Genomic DNA, 18,330 nt, shown 5'->3' with positions numbered 1-18,330 from the left:
CTGAAAATTTAAAAGATGGCATGATCCAGATTAGGCTGTTGGACCATCCATGAAAATTGAGTCCACATCAAGCTATATACACACCTTGTCTTCTCTTGGAAATATGGGATCTTTGCATCATCAAAGCAGAGCATATTTGGACCTTCCTTTGCCAATCATGAAATATGAAACCTATTGGTATAGGTATCTAACACATTCGAACTTCCTAAGTTTCCTACAACCCCTATCTATCTCCCAAAAATCCCCTACCATCATTTCCTTTCGCTAACTCCCTCATTTCATCATTTCCTTCCTTGAGCAAGAAAACAGGAGGCTTAAGGCTAGACAAATCATCGTGGAGAAAGAGAAATCTAAGGTGTTGCAGCAATGAAGCACAGGAAAAGCATTGTTGGAGCATAGTGAACCTGAGGAAACTGAAAAGAAAAAAAAGAAAAAAACAAAATGGAAGAAAAATAGGCCAAGGACCAAGGGACTCAAAAAGGCATTGAAGGAGGAGAAAGGAGACAATTTTCTAGATGAAGACCTAGACATGGAGGACATAATTGCCTTAGAGATCAATGAGGACAGAAATTATTGGTTAGATAAGGTCAATTACCACATGGAAAATCTTCTTTACAAAGCTAATAGAGATAACCAGCTACTAAGACACATGGCACATCACTATCAAACTAGGAACATGATATGTAACATCAAGTTCAAACAGATGGAAAACAAGCTCAAGGAAACCCTAAAAGACAAAGATGAGAGGGGTAACTTAGAGATGCTTGTTGAAGCATCCATGAATTATTGACATACATTTTGCATCTCATGACCAATTTTGAAGGAATTCTAAGCATTTTTGGTTTTTTGGTTATTTTGGTGCCAAATTAAAAAAATTGGCTTGTCACAAAAGGCGTTGTGCTTTTTCCTCAAGCATTCAAATGAAAAATGGTTTGCAGTTTTGGAAAAGCTCATGGAATCCTCTCAAAACCCACTTCATCATATTTCTCTAAGAGGGCCTAAATTTTGAGAAAAATGAGAAAAAATGGGTCAAAAATCAACATTTTGACCCTCTTTTTGATAGGTGTTGTGCTTCTGGAAACAACTTGGGAGAATGAAATTTTGAAGCGTTTCCCATGGGTCATTATAAAAAATTCAAGGTGTCCTGGAAACTAGACTTGAAAATATAGTTGATAGTTCTTTTAGATATTAATTTGGACCTCAGGAAAGCACCTTAAAGTGGGCTCAAATTTGGCGTTGCGCTTCTGCAAATTTCTGTGTTTTCCATTTAAATTTCACTGTCTAAATTTCCTAGTTTTCAGTTTTGACTTGGTCAAAGCCAAAACTATTGATGTAATTGAAGTTAGTTCAAGTTTATATGATGTAATCATGAATAAATGTACATGATAGGTTGTTTTTGTGGTTTTTTAGCCTCACTAAGGAAGCAAATTCTACAAGAAGTGTATGTATTTGACCTTCTCACTCTCACCTGTTGGTTGAGACAATCTTCAAAACAGTTCCACCACCTAGGAGTTCGACTCATGAAGGTGGGGAAGTGGTTCAATTGAGTCTATATGTATAATTTATCATTCAAAGTGAAGGCTTGGACTTTTTTGGAGAAGGCTTGCATGTTTATGTTTTCTTCAGCTAATACAGGAGTAGTTGCATCTATATTTTAGGAACTCTAGCTTAGTGAGCCTATGGTGTTTTCCTCCTCTTTCTATCAGTTTCTATTGGATAAATCATCTCCCTTTACATGATTTATCTTCTTCCTATGAATTTTGTTGCAGTTATATACACGGGAATCTTGATTTTAAGCTCTCCTTATGTGGAATTCATACTTGTGTTTCCTTTCTTCTAAAGCTAATGAATTCATTCCTTCACATGCTCATTAGTTTTTTTTAATATCAAAAATATATACTACATTGACAAACACTTCAACTGCACCATAACACACTGATGTCTAGCTCTTATTTATACCTGTCTCTACATACTTGAAGCCTATACCTAATTACATGCTCAAAACCATAGTCCAACAAATCTAAAAAACCTAAATTCACAAGAACTCAAAAAGAACTTATATATCTAGCCTAAAACCTATCTCTGTACATATATTCATTGACAAATCCTTTGAGAGATCCATCTCTGGCTCAGTAGGGCTAGTTAGTGGATTGAAAGAGGTTCGTGGTTACTTCTTTTGATCTCCTCCTCAACCTACGAAATTATAGAGGATAACAAGGAGAAATGGCATGACCAAAAATCCATAATGACCATAATGAGTTCTAAATGTTGTTTTCGAAATGTCTTCAGTCTTCATTCTAATTTGATGATATCCTAAACGAAGATCCAACTTGGTGAAGTAAATTTCTCCATGTAATTCATCCAATAATTCATCAATGACATGAATGGAAAATTTATCTTTAATAGTAAGCTTGTTGATATCCCTATAATCCTGACACATGCGCCATGATCCATAATTCTTGTGGACCAATACCAATGGAGCAGAGAAAGAACTTTGACTAGGTTGAATTATACCAACCTCTAGCATTTCTGCAAACATACAATCAATTTCACTCTTTTGGATATATGGATATTTGTAAGGCCTGATGTTTGCTATAACAATTCCTGGAATCAAATGAATAACATGATTATGATCAAAAATAGGTGGGAGAGCTTTGGGAGACTCAAATACCTTGGAATGATTGTGCACAATGTTTTGGAGATCTGGAGAAATAGATGATTTCGATGTGGGAACCTCTAGCGAACGTAAGTGTGCAATTACGCCCCATTATTATTTCTTTAGAAGCCTTTTCATGTTTTTAGAGTGTATTATCTTTCCCAGTTTCCCTTTGATACTCATTAATTCAACTTCCTTTCCTTTCTAAAAAAACTTCAAGAAAATTCTTGAAAATTAAAAGCTATCATACCCAAAGAATGTAGCCATTGGACTCCTAGTACAACATCTACACCACCCATTAGAATGGAAAGCATTGGACTATTCAAGACATATTCTCCCATGGATAGCTTGATATTATGGCACTTTGCAAAGAAATTTATGTTTCCTCCATTTGCAACCATTAATTGACACTCTCGTGCTAGATATAGGAAGCAATTCAATTCCTTGGCTATCTTACAATGAATAAAATTATGGGTACTTCCTGAATCAATCAACACTATTAGATTTTTCTTCTTGATATGCCCTTCTATCTTGAGAGTTTGAGGAGTGGTAATTCTTGTCAATGCATTACAAGGTATGGTCAGATTCATTTCTTCTTTCTCTAGGATTAGTTCCTGGTGTATATCCTCTTCTTTTGACATTTATTGTTCCTTCTCTTGCTCCTCTTCCCCATCTATGTAAATTAATTTCTTCTCAGCACACTTATGAACTTTAGTGTATTTTCTATCACAATTGTCACAAATCCCTTTCTTATTCCAATTGTTGTGGTGTCAACCTTGTAGATGAGGAAAGGATAGGAGAACCAACACTTCCATATTTATAGTCGTGAGTGCCAGGCTTCCTTGTTTCCATAATTTTTCATTCCATTTTTCTTGCCAACTTGAATGCTTATGCTCTTCTAGAATATCTTTTACCCTTATATTCAATTTTTGGAAGTCCTCAATGTGTTACATGATTGAACCCTTTTGTTTGAGATTTATCAATTGGCTCAAAAAGGTGTTGCTTTTTGTATCCTCATAATGTGTTATCATTTCTTCTATGAAAATTTCCCAATTGACAAATTTTTTTTGAGAGCAAAGCCATCGATATCATACAAACTGATTTGGCTCCAAATATAAAGTTGCAATGCATATCCTTTGTGTTTTGCACATTATGGAGATCAAAATATTTCTTCATCTGTAGTATCCATATTACAGGATCCTTGCCATCAAAATTTCTCATATCAATCTTTGAAACATGGTGGGTCCTCAATCCAACATTAGAGTCTATGAAATCATGATTTACATTTTTTTGTTCTCATCACGAGTTTCCTTTACTACCCTTTCGCCATTAGTAAGAATTTCTTGTAGAAACTTTGTCAAATTTGTCTTTAAATATTGCATGTTGCCTTTAAGTTTTTCTTCTATACCATCCATCTTAGCTTCCACTCCATTTGAATTCCTTGAAACTATTTTTTCAACTAAACTTATGCAAAAATTTAAATAAAACTACACACCTTTTTTCACTTTATAGGAGCTCGATATTGAATCTATTGTATCTTTGTAATTTTGGATCTCTAGGGTCTGCAATTGTATCATGTGGTCACCCTCTAAGTCTGCTTTCCAACTCCTCAAGTCTAATCAAGATTGGATTCTCCAAGGAAGAGTTATGACGAATTCCCCATGACGACTTGATTATAGACTAGTTCAATAGAGCGAACTTGTACAAAGTTCCACGTGTCCCCGTTTCGACCTTAGGACCTGAAATTGACACGAAAGAAACAACAAGCCATCCTAATTCTGAAACGTTTTACGAAATTTCAATCTGGTGCTTAGAGATAAAGTTATAACGATTTTCCCTAGGTCATCTCTTTGGGATGTAATTTGGGAGCCTGCAAAAAGCCTTAATGTCTTGGACCATATCTCCAAACATATAGCGAAACAAGATATGAAATTTGTGTCCAAGCTTCATCACGATTCCAGATCAAATGGGTTTTAATTTCATAGTCTGAACTTTCGTAGAAAAAACATTATAGTGGACTTCCTTAGATGATATCTCCAAAAATACAGCAAGACAAGATATATAATTTGCACCCGAGGTTTAGAATGCTTTCAACTCAAATGGGTTTTTTTCAGATTCTAAAACTTGGTAGAGAAAGAGTTAGATTGAAAATGTCATGATGACCGGTTTGGAGTAGCAAAACCCTAGAATCCAAAGCTCAGATACCAAATGTTATGAAACCAGCTCATAAAAATATAGAAAAGATAGACCAATGACTTAAAAATCAGCCTCTTCGAGGGGGAAACCTTCTTTACATTACACAAATGAATAATATTTGGATGTTGCAAATCACAAGACCTCATTTATATATATAGGAGTCTAAGGGGTCATAATATAATCAGAGCCGACATAACAATAATAATGTAAGGGCACAACAATAACAACAGTGGGCTTCTATGGGGCACAATAATAACAATATGGGTACTACATGCGCACAACAATATAATAAGGGGGTTGAACTAATAGCAATAAAGGGTTACACTAGTAGTATAGGGACCTAACAGCATGTAATATGATTCACATAGTTCTCCTACATTTGGGTTTTGTGCGTGGAAAAGTTTAAAAATAATATTAAAGGTCCATTGTAAATGAAGATGTCATAAATAATTTGGTTGGAAAGAAGGATATCATATATCGCATAATTCATGAAACTACTAGAAATTCGATACGTACAAGTCATCTAGTTGGAATTTGACCACTTGATTATGCCATTGCAAATTATAAGATCTTGAGGACTATTGATATTGTATCACTTAGTAACAAATAAAGTCTCGATTAGACCTTTAGAGTTTTTTTGGTGTTTACTATCTAAACAAACGTCCTCCTCTATCCAAAGAGGATTAGGGTTGTAATCATCACTTAGAATAATAACTTCGTTAGTTGTGGTTCTCAAACTAAATTGTCCTAACAAGACAATATTACGTTCAATCGTCAAACTATTAATATCTTGTTCTAAAATATAATAAGATTTTTCATCTAGATTATTTTTCTTATAAAAAGTAGAGTTTATATGTGTGAAATAATGAATTCTCATATAAGTTTCCTTAGTGTTGATGTTTCAGTCCAAATGTACCAATTGACAATCCCTATCATATTAATCTAAGTGTGAGGAGAAACACTATTTTTTATCTAACAAGTTTTTTTATCAAATTCCTCTATGTGAGGATTTATTATTCCAATTAAAATGAAGTCATCCATGTTAGGACCTCAAACTCATCATGTTCTAATTTTTCACGAAAATAATAATATCAATTTCACTCGGGATCGAACTTAACATAGGGAATTTACATCATGGAAAAACATTATGGTTCCAACAAAATATCTAGCATATTCCAAATTTATATTTATTACTATCACTTTGGTAATGATGCCTAATAATACGTTTCCTATTTCTAATGATTTTCTATTTTCCTTCCTTTATAGCTTTCTTTAACTTTTGAACCTACTTCCTCAATTTAGCTTGGTTTAGTGGAATAAGGTCCACTTTTATAAAGGTCCATCTCGCTTTCAGTCTTGAAAATTTACGAAGTATGTCAAACTTCTAGTCACTACAACTTACCCTAACATGAACCAATCTATATTTATGCTCGAGTGACTTTGTAGCCATTCTTACTTCTATGAGATAAGTTGTTCCAATTTGTGACTGATCCGAATGGAAAATGGCATCAACCCATGGTACTCATCCACCCATATTATTCATTGACCCAGGGAATTTACCCATGGTATTGTAAATGGCATCCAACTGTGGTATTGTGAAATACACCCATGGTATTCATTCACCCATGGAATTGACTCGTGGTATTGTAACTGAAAAATACTATAAGTAACAAGTCACATTTTGTAAAAGGACAGATTGTCCGCCACAATGTAGCCTTTACAGTTCAGAGGCATGTAGCGACCACATCTCTTCTTAGAGATAAGCTACCATCGCCCTAGCTGGTTTATTTCCATTTCTGGTTGTAAGCATATTTTAGTATTGTCCATTAATGAAATGAAGTATTATTTCCGCTGCATCTTTGTGTATCTGGTTATCTCTGTATTTTTTGCATTCATGTTTAAATCCAGATTAGTGGGTTTTAATAAAAAGTTTCTTTGTGGTTTTGTTTATTGGGTATTCTCCTATTTTTCTTCTGGCAATGCAAGTTTTTAGATCTTGGGGGTCTCTCCTCCCAAGATCCATTTCAATCTTTTAGATCTTGGGGGCCTCCCCTCAAGATCCAGATCGGTGGTATCAACGCAGGTTATGATTCAATGGGAACAAGGGTTTGATGCTTATTTCAGTTTCAAAATTTGCAGCAATATTCAACAAACTTCATGCATGTTCTACATCCTCCACATAGCACTTTTCTTGGGTCAAGCAGGAAGAACTTTTCTTTTTTCATTTTTTTGCAGGAATTGTTTTTGGGCGGCGACTTTGTAGATCAGATCTGAAACATTTGGTACAAAATTTACAAAAACAAATACCAGATATTGATTCCTCTCGAAAAATCACCCAATTTCAAAAAAAAATGGGTCGAATCGGAGTTCGGATGTGGGAGATATCGCTGATTTAAAATCAGTTATTTTATCAGAATTTTTGTGATGGTGGAACTGTTGCAACGCGAATCTGAGATCTCAGAGTGTCCAGATAGGGATTTCCAACTCATAGGAAGATGCAAAATGATCCTTCTACTTCTAAAAACAGGTTATAATAAATATTCTGAGTTATATTGGCCGAGTTATGTCCATTTTAACTTTGGCGCAGCATTCGGAGTGGGTTTCCATTGGAGACGTGCCCTCCCACCCAACTTTAGTAGGCACCTGCTTCACATTCATTAGTTTCAACATAGCAACATTTGGCTTGGGTTATTTGGAGATGTTCCCTCCCACCCCAGGGTATGTAGGCACCTGCTACTTCATCAGCAACCAACATCATGGTTATGGGTCAACCGCATAAAATCCTTGTCATCAAAGTCCATTTGCTAGGTCGCACACTGTCAGGATCACAGTTGGTCACAAGCATTACATGGTATCTCTATCCTCGGATCTTCATTTATTAGGGTTTTTGGTTAACCACATAAAACCCATATCTTCAGCGGTTCTTCATATTCCACAAAGGCTTCACAGGAGGGAACTTTATGTAATGGGGACCATTGCTTCTTAAGGAGGGAGGAATGATCCGAATGGAAAATGGCATCAACCCATGGTACTCATCCACCCATATTATTCATTGACCCATGGAATTTACCCATGGTATTGTAAATGGCATCCACCTGTGGTATTGTAAAATCCACCCATGCTATTCATTCACCCATGGAATTGACCCGTGGTATTGTAACTGAAAAATACTGTAAGTAACAAGTCACATTTTGTAAAAGGATAGATTGTTCGCCACAATGTAGCCTTTACAGTTCAGAGGCATGTAGCGACCACATCTCTTCTTAGAGATAAGCTACCATCGCCCTAGCTGGTTTATTTCCATTTCTGGTTGTAAGCATATTTCAGTATTGTCCATTAATCAAATGAAGTATTATTTCCGCTGCATATTTGTGTATCTGGTTATCTCTGTAGTTTTTGCATTCATGTTTAAATCTAGATCAGTGGGTTTTAATAAAAAGTTTCTTTGTGGTTTTGTTTATTGGGCATTCTCCTATTTTTCTTTTGGCAATGCAAGTTTTTAGATCTTGGGGGTCTCTCCTCCCAAGATCCATTTCAATCTTTTAGATCTTAGGGGCCTCCCCTCAAGATCCAGATCAATGATTTGATCCGAAGGATATTTGGGATTTATTTCTAAGTCTATAGTAGGGCTTAGACCGCTGGTTCCTTCGCTTGGAACCTCTTTTGATGTTGTATCTTGTGTATCAGCCGCTTTGGATGTATCAACTTATCTTAAGCTTTCTAGATTGCTTATGATTGAATCGAATTGCTGCCATTCCTGGAGCAACCTTGGGTCAATCTGGGTATCGACATTCACATCCTTGCTAATCTGCTCCTGCTTCCTTTTTTGTTCCTCTTCACATATTCTCTCTTGTTCTTTCCTCTGCGCTTCCTCTTTTTCTTTCCTCTAGAGTTCCTCCTACTCTTTCCTCTGGAGTTCCTCCTACTCTTTCCTCTGGAGTTCCTCCTGCTCTCTTCTTTGGACTTCTTCAAAAAAAATTGATGTAGCAGGAGGTTCGTTGGTAAGTCGTTGTTCAGGCTCGCTTGATTATGTCATCAGGGCAGTGGCTAACAAATCTAGAGGCAGAGTTTGCAACCTCTGCTCTCTAAGTTTGTTAAATTCGACTAATCCGTCGTCGTGATATCTCATTTTAGCTAGCGCTTGGACCTGAAATAATGACTCGGCCGAGGAGAATAGGTCATCAAACTCATCTTTTTTATGTTCAAATTTAGTGAGTTTTGCCTATTCTAGTACATTATAGACGACTTTGTTTGGATCAAATCGTCTGTTAGGAAGAGTGGCGAGATTCAGTTTATTTATATTTTCTACTTCTTTCTCTGCATGCTTGTAGTCATGCAGAGTGTAAGCACCACACCTCAGAGTCTGTGTAACTCATGCGGATGTAAGCTGATATGCTATCTCTGGAGCCAATAGTTTGTCGGGTATATAAAAGGAGAGAACATGAGGCCTGGCATGGCTGCCGAAAACTCTTACATATGTAAATTTTTCTTCTTCGAACCAGGTTCCTAAGGCAGTCAAGTCAATCTCTGCTTGTGAGGAAATCTTAGGAGCAGGTTTGTCAAAAATTGCATAGTAAATGGGTAACATAAATCCATTGCAAACTTGATATAGGTGGTGTTGATAATGGGCTTTCCATAACTTCTGGTGATAGATATGAATGGGCATGGGGTCCTGTGGAGTCCATCTCCACCTCAGCATAGGAAATTCGGAGTTAAAACAGAGAGTATCTAAGATGTAGGCACTAAAGTAAAATGGAGGAATGAACCTATTAGTAACGTAGGATTTGTTTCTGAACTCAAGAATAGTTGTTGCTAGCTTATCAGATAATATATTCCCCCAATCCAGTATTTCGCTATTGCATGCTGCTTCCATTAAAGGTACCATCTCTATGGATAATTTTGCGGAATCATGCAACCCCCAAATCCTACACATCATTGCTCCAGCATAACAATAAGGAGAACACAAGGAATCGACAGAGTACTTACCCGAGGACTCATGCTTGTGTTCGCTGGGTTTTGTCTCCATTCACGTATAGGTGCTAATTCAATTTCATTTTCATCTCTGAACTTCTCCAGAAATGCTTTGTTATACTTCTTCTCTGGTTCGGGCAAATGGTACATTTGTCTCAAATCATTGGGCTGAAATGAACCGAATATTCTCCCGTCGATAGTGCAAAATGTTCTGTTTGTAATTGGAATTTCCTCAATTGCCCATGTTACCACATCTGTGTATGGAAGAATTTTCTCTCGAGCCACTATCCGATGTAGGTAAGAATTGGCCAAATCCTTTAGGGTTGCTTCGGACTTCCGGTTCGAGTCTGCTATAGCTTGTACTGATGTTTCCTGAGGCTCTTCGGCCTTTACCAGATTATAGATGCTCTGCCAAGTAGTATTACCGAGACCAAGACATGTGGTGTCTGAGATTAATCCTTTTTTACTTGGTCCCGGATCGGCAGTGTGTTGTCTTGTTACTATGGAAGCTGAAGCTGTTCCAAATTTATTAGACTTCTTCCCCATTTGGCCTAAATTCGCTGCTTCGGAGGATCTCTACATAGGAGATAAAATGAATGTAATGCGGAGAATAGGTGGTGCAAATCAAGTATGAAAGAGTTATATCAATCAATGAATAATGGAGGATTAACATAAGACTGTCGCGGATACAATCTCTGAAGAGATTTTGGCATTACTGATCCATTAATTGGCCATTTAAACATGTCAATCATTTAAATGCTCATCATATCGTTTATTGGCCGAATAATTCATTTAAGCATGGCTTTGATGTTTTGGCGGTTGGGCGCAAGTGAATCACTATCGGGAAGAGAAAGGCTTTTAATAATAATTCAACATAATATACCCAAGCCTTATCAATCCTTTTTGAAAGTCGCGCTTAGCTTTATCGCAATCAGGGATCGGAGGAATGTTTAAGTAGTTATATTGGTGTCATTATGGAATCCCCGATCGCCGATAGCGATATTGCTAATTCGTATTGGGAGCTTTTTAGAGGAGGGCTTTTAGTTGCATGCATGTTACATTCCCCGATCGCCGATAGCGATATCGCATCGGAGCAAAGAGAGGGGCCTTTTGTTACGATTTCTTACCTTCCCGATATCCGGTAGTTATTCGTGCTTGTCGCATCAGGGAAAGCCAATGGGTCTTTTGTTATGCATCCTTTTTTATTGTGATATGTGATCTTGCGATTGCTTTATCGCAATAACAAAGAATTATTCATTTTTTATTATAAGACTGATTATATATTGTCTCAAAAGGTTTATAATGTTTTGTTTCTTTTCGGAACTTTAGAGGAATGATAAGTTGATACCAATTTAATGTAAAAGGGACCCATTTCATATTATAGTTTTGAAAGTAAAATTTTATGAAATGGGGGGTTTTTGTACATGAAATGGATGACTTAATCTTCTTCTACCATGACCTTCAAATCTTCCACTTTTTGTTGATTGTTCTCTTGAACGCATGGAGGATTTGATGGTAACCATGAGGGAGATTTCTCAATCTCTAATTTTTATATTTTTTCTTCACTAATTGCAGCCCATGGTTTTCTGGCCTTCTCATTTGAATCTTCTTATTTTGGATGTTGTCCTTCAATGATATCAAGGTAATCTATTTTTTGCAATGCTCTTCCTAAGCTATGGTGAATATCATTGATCTCAAGAGGAGATGTTTTGAAGTATTGTACCTCAACATTGTAAGTGGGCTGAGCTACTTCAATGTGTGGGTTTGGAAATTGTGGTACAGGTAGTTGAGTGGGAGTGGATATTTGAGATGGATGTGGTTGGGGTTTTTGTTGTGGAGGATATGAATGGTAGGGATAACATGGAATTGGGTATGGAGGATATTAAGGATATTGTGGATGGTTCCCATAAATTCCTTGCCAACATTGTTGCCAAGATTGGTTTTGGGGTTGATATGGCCAATGTTTCCAAGGAAAGGGTGTGTTCCAATTACTTTGAGGTGGATATGCATAACCTTGAAATTTTGAATTATGTTCTTGCATCATACTAGGTTGACTCGGCTACCATGGTAATCTTGGAGCTACATAACATAACTGCATTGGTAATTAACTTGCTCAATTGTCCTCTTGGTGAACTTCCTTCAACCTTGGTAATGAGGAGAAACATTTAACATCATGTGATTATGCATGGACAACACGAATATCAACATCTTCTTTTTTCTCATTTTATAATCTTAACATTTCTACCTGTTCACTTAGATTGCTAAGAATTTCTATTTTAAATTTATCAAGCAAATTTCCGAGTTTAGCTTGACTTACCGATCTTGATGCTAATTTACCTACTCTTGCCCTTCCTCTTGATATGTGTTTACATGTTTCAAAAATTTCTTCAAACTATAATTGGTATACATCACCTTTACTCATGAGATCAAGGAGATCAATCCACTCATCCTTAATTGTTCTAAGTAAGATGGTTTTTAGTGTGTGAGATCCTAAATGATGTCATTTTTCCCTCTTAACATTGTACATGAACCTCTCTATTAGATCCTCAAGTCTCTCATGTTTTTTTGATTCATTCTAAATATTTCTTCCTTAAGATCATGATCTTTCTATTTTTCTAGAACTATCTTTTGCATATCATTCCATTATATTATTGAATTACTCCCTAAACTCCCGAACCATTTAAGAGCTTTATTCTTCAATGTTGCTGAAAACAATTTCAGTTTTTGACTTTTTAATAAGCAACCATAAGATCTACAAACAATTTCAAATTAAAAGAGAAAGGTTTCTGAATCCCCTGGCCTTAAACCATGAAATTTTTCAAGAAAATATGGAGGGATGTTCTTCATATGCACACTACCATTAGTATCTTGAATGAAAAATACGAAAGGATCTTTGTCATTGTCATCATCTCCATCCATTTCTTCTACATTCTTGTTTGGACGATTTAGTGTCCTAAATTGCTCTACATAAATTATCAATCTGGGTATCGTAAACTGATGAAGTGTAGTGCACTGTTTGTGGTAGATGACCCTTCTTACTTCATTGTTTTTGTGTTTTATGTTGTTTGGGGGTTTTTGGTTCTTTAATCCCTAATGATTTACAATATAACTAACAAAAATCTTAAATCTAACTTTTGTAAAGACTGTTAAGAACCTAAAGAAATGAGAATTAAAAGAGCTTAAGTAAGTTTTGGAAGCAAAGTTTAATCGAGAAATGAAAACAGAGTTTCTATTTTTGCTCTTATCATTATTTCCAAATCATGAACTAAAAACTAAAAGGTAAAATTGCAACTACTGTCTAATCAATTATAGAAACAAAACTAAATGAAATACTAAAACTGAAAGTGAGATTTCAACTAATGCCTAATCTATTATAAAAACAAAACTAAATGAAATACTAAAACTGAAAGTGAAATTGCAACTAAAAAAAACCTAAATGAAGTACTTAGTTACTCTGCCTCTCAATTTTGGGAGAAAATCCTCCTTGTGATGACATTTTGAGGAATTTTGTACTTCATTATTCTAAGAGAAAATAAATGCAAAAATGCAGAAAAGACTCATTGTATGAATGAAGTATTCAACCACTTAGTTTAAGATGAGTTATCAACTGGAAGGGCTCTTTAGAAACATTCATTAACACCATGAGTTGAGAAACTAGTAATAAAATGGCAAGAACAGTAATGGCACTAATCAATCTAATTGAAAACTTAAAGACTAGTGAAATAGTAAACGAAACAAACTATGTTACACTATTGGATTTCAACTTCAAAAAGAAGCTATTCTACACTGAAAGAATCTATTCTACATTAGTAAGAAAATGATAAGGATTGCATTATAAACAAGGTTAGTATGGAAATGAGTATGAACACCATGAGAGAAAATGATGAATTTATAGTTTTAGCTAGAAAAGAGAAAACAAAATGAAATAAAACCTCAGTCAGCACAGGGGCCCTCTGCAACTGATCAGGTTACACGTGCTTAATCAATCTCCAAGAAACTCTTTCATATATCCATAAAACTTGCGATCTTCATATTAAAAAAGCACAGGAAATGAGTTTTTCAAAATTATAGAATAATAAGTATAAGCTTAATACATCAGGAAATTTGAACTCCTTCTGTGTTCTTTACACAGGTATTTTTAAGAAAATTATGCAACTATTTGTGGAGAAAAATAAGCTACAGCCAAAAACACGTAGAAGATAGGCACACAGAATTTTCCTCCTCGGCTGCTGGAGACATAAATCCAAGATGATGGTTGTTGGATTCGGTTACACAGATGGCTGTTGGAGTCCGTGGGTTCAGGAAGTTGTTTCAGATAATGCTTCCCATCACTGTGAAACGTGTTGATTATTCACAAAATAGAGTCTTGTTTCCTTCGCTCTCTATGTTTGACTTCTCCATTAACCGTAGTCTTATACCATCTTCCTTGTCAACCTGGGCTAGGTGAATAGGACATGGTCCATGTCACAATGATTTCTAAGCTGCCCATGTAGTTAGTTTCTCCTCCTGACACCTGGAACCTGTTAAAGCATGGGAGTAGCTATGGAACAACCGATTAGCTGCAAAATAGGTTGTGTTCCGTAGCTAATAGATAAAAATTTATTCAAATAGCAAAACATAAAAGCATAACATGTAAATCACTAAATGTCCTCCTTAAGGAAATATACACTGGTCATTGATGATAGGAATGCATTTCTTCATGGAAAAACAAAGAAAAATGGATGACAAGAGTTGCTAGGGAAAGAGCAATTTTGAGGCTCAACATACCCCCACTGCAAAACCATTACATGTCCCCATGTAATCAAAATTGTGAACTTCCTCCTCCTATTGTAGTTGTTCTGACACTTCTGCCAACACATCCAACTTCCTCTTCTTACTTTTCTTTGCACTGACTGCCATCCTTGGCTTCCTCATAAGAAATTTGTACTTGAAGTTAATGAGTGTTCTGCTCAGCTTCTTATTTTTCCTTTTTAGCTTCCTATTCTTTCTTTACCATAATCCCATGTGTAGCATTGTGTTGTCATGAATAACTATATCCAACTTATTCTATTCCCTCAAGGTTTCATTTTCTTTTTCAATGTGCCTATTCAGAATATTTAGCTCAAAGATCTCTTGTTTGAGAGAGATAATTAGAGTTTCTTGTGGAGTAACAGGCTGCTCTAGATTATCTGAACTTCCTAGATCTATCGAGGTATTCTTTTTCTGTAATGACTCTATGTAGTCATAGATTTGTCGTTGTATTGGATCTATTCCAGGAGAAGCTCTACTTGGGTTGCCTTCAAAATTCTATGGAGGAGAGTTCTGTGGACTTTGTTCAGATGGAATACCATCAAGGGACTGCACTGGGGTTTCTTCCTCTAAGTTTATAAATTGGGCCTCTTTTGATTTCACCCTCTTCACCTTACCTCAGAGTCTAGAGCTCCTCCTCAAGTTTTGGAAGCTTATGGTTTCTTCTTTTGTGTCCTTTTTCCTCTTTCCTTTCTCCTTATTTTTCTCGATTTGTTCCTTGATCTTGGTTAGTCTTTCAGAGAGCAGTTGTTCATCTTCTTGAGGTGATGAAGGTTTAGGAATGTCCTTATTGATTTCTTCAAGCCTTTCTTTCATTTTTCTCTTTTGTTTGATTTGCTCCCTAACCTCTGGTTTAAGAGCTATCTCTGCATCATCTTTTTGTGAGGAGCTTTTAATGCTGATATTTCTTCTTCTACTTCTTTTCACAGGACTTCTCTCAGATAAATCGGGCACATCTTAGAAGAAATTCCTTACCAATAACTCTTCTCATGTATCCCCTACACTTCTCAAATGAAATTCAACTAGAATCTTCACTAACCCATGATGATATAAAGTTGTCTCTATTGATTCAACTTTCTTTTGGACATTTGTTCCCATTCTTCTCAGACTATTTAGAAGGAAAAATGGAATATTGAGCGTTCCATTCTCTAAAAAATTCATTAACAAGCGTATATGATAAACATACATAGACCCAAACTTTCCTTCACATGTAATGAATTTTTGCAGTATTAACAACATGCTACTCCATTTGTTTTTGAGTGCTGAAATTGGAATCCCTTTTCTAAATACTGTAACATCCATACTTTGGTTTTTAAGAATCACCTTCCAAGATTCATCATGAAACTCTTTGTTTTTAAACCATCTTTCTCCTAGTCTTCGGAGTTACGTTGCTTCTTCTATGAAGGATCCTGTGATTGCAAATTTGATATCCCCTATTTCCACTTCTGTGCCATCAACTCTCCTTGCAAAGGATTTAGTGATTTCCTTGTGGTTTTCGTCAAAATTTTCAATAAAAGACAACCATCTGACCTTCTGTAACATCCCCTTGAGCTGTGGATACCCCTCCATGTATTTTACCTCTATGGGCTCAGTTTTAACAATAAGCCCCATATCCTCTGTTCTCGGTTACCCTTCAAAATTATTCTCACTGTCTAAGAAATGGAATGACTGTGTATATGGAAATAAGAAGACTGTGTATACAAAAATAGGAAGACTGTGTATACGAAAATAGGAAGACTATGTATATGGGATGACTGTGTATATGGAAATGGAGTGACTGGGTATATGGAAATTGAACGACTGTGGATATAGAAACAGAATGACTGTATGGCTACGTGAATATGAGAGAAAAACTTAAGAATTTGTGTGTAATAAATAAACAGTCAATGTTTGAAGAGTCGTAGATAGGTAGGTCATCTCGTTAATCTGATCGTTAACAGGTGTAGCTATACCGGACCGGTTAAGTACAAGTTATGGAGTTTGAAGTAGAGATCAGTTATGAAGGAATCATTGGACCATTTGTCATTGAAGGCAGAAGATATGGCAGAGACATTATGGCGGTCAAATCACATGATGGTTAATTAAGGAGACATGTGATCATACATGTTATACAAGCTTATGTTTTCAAATTTCTTTTTGAAATAAATTTTTGTATTTACCTTTGGAACCTTTACCTTCCGCTTGCTAATATTTTGATGTTTTATCCACAGGTACTTTAGGCATGATTGGTCTTCAAAGTTGATTTTTCTTCAATTACCTGCATACATGATTTTATTATGAACTGCTTGGACTGATAAACAAATTGTTGCTGCAAAATCAAATTAGCTACAGAATAGGATCAACTGTGGAACGGAATCAACGAAAAAAAATGAAATAGAGAGTTAAATATGGCTTATGAATGAATGAAATGAAAATGGTTGTGTAAGCAAAAATAAGACAAGATGATAAATGAAAATGGAGATGAAAGAAATATTGGAAAAAGGAAAAATTTATTGGTGAAATATGGCAATGGAATGAAGTGAAACTGTAAAAGTAAAACAGAGTGAAGTAAGATGAGATAATGAATTTCACAAAATGTAAAGTGACTGTGGCTTTTTGTCACCACTTATTACAAAAAGGAAATTGAAAATATAGGGTGTTAGAAACATCTGATTTTCACCCTGTATTTTATGTATAAACATTGCAATCAATGATTGGTTTTCAACCTTATACAATTTATTTTTTCATTATATATATATATATATATATATACACACACACACACACACATAGATATTGTTTTTCTAGATAGGAAAAATAAAGACTAAGTTGGTGGAGAAGAAGGATTCTTCTTCACTAACTTCATTTCAGAATTGTGCTGGAAGATTTTGATGAACTCCTCCTTTGAAATTGGTTTTTGATATATTTTCAATCTATGACCATTCAGAAGAAGGGGAGTTTGACATTCATCTATTTTTCTGATTCTCACTGCTCCATTACTAAATACCTTTTCAATCTCATATGGCCCAACACAATGAGTTTGAAACTTCCCTTGAAAATCCTTAAACTTTGAATCAAATAACGGTGCCCAATCTCCTTCTTGAAACCTCTTGTCCTTGATGTATTTATCATGCCATTTAGCCTTGTGTTGTTGGACTATACTAGTCCTTTGAATTGCTTCTTGCTTGATTTCATCAAATTCATTTAATTGCTCCAGTCTATGCTTTTGAGCCTATGATAACTCCATCCCCAACTGGACTACCATCTTGAAAGTTCTGATTTGGAACTCTATAGGGAATATGACTTCTTTCCCATAAACAATTTCATAGGGTGTATGTCCTGTTATGTTCCTCCATGTAGTTTTATAGGTCCATAAGGCTTCAAGAAGCCTTTCTACCCAATCTCTTCTATGTAGATGCATAGTCTTGGTGAGGATTCCTTCAATCACTTTATTTGTAGACTCCACTTGACCATTTGCTTGTGGATGACAAGGAGTAGATTTCCTATGCTTGATTTTGTACTCCTCCACAAGCCTTTCCACCATATTGGATGTGAATTGGGATCCCTGATCTGTCACAATTTCTCTTGGGACACCAACATGAGTGAAGATATCCTCAAAAAGAAGATTAAGTACAGATTTTTCATTAGCAAAAGGTAATGCTTTGGTTTCTACCCATTTGGTGACATAATTAGTGCATACCAATATATACTTTTTCTACTTGGAGGATTAATTGGTCTAG

Source organism: Pinus tabuliformis, chromosome X (genome assembly GCF_031772625.1).
Source record: "Pinus tabuliformis cultivar Carrire ecotype Pingquan chromosome X, CPIR1, whole genome shotgun sequence".
In the NCBI taxonomy this organism is placed as follows: Eukaryota; Viridiplantae; Streptophyta; class Pinopsida; order Pinales; family Pinaceae; genus Pinus; species Pinus tabuliformis.
The sequence above is the reverse complement of the archived record's forward strand: the minus strand, read 5'-3'. Positions refer to the sequence as shown.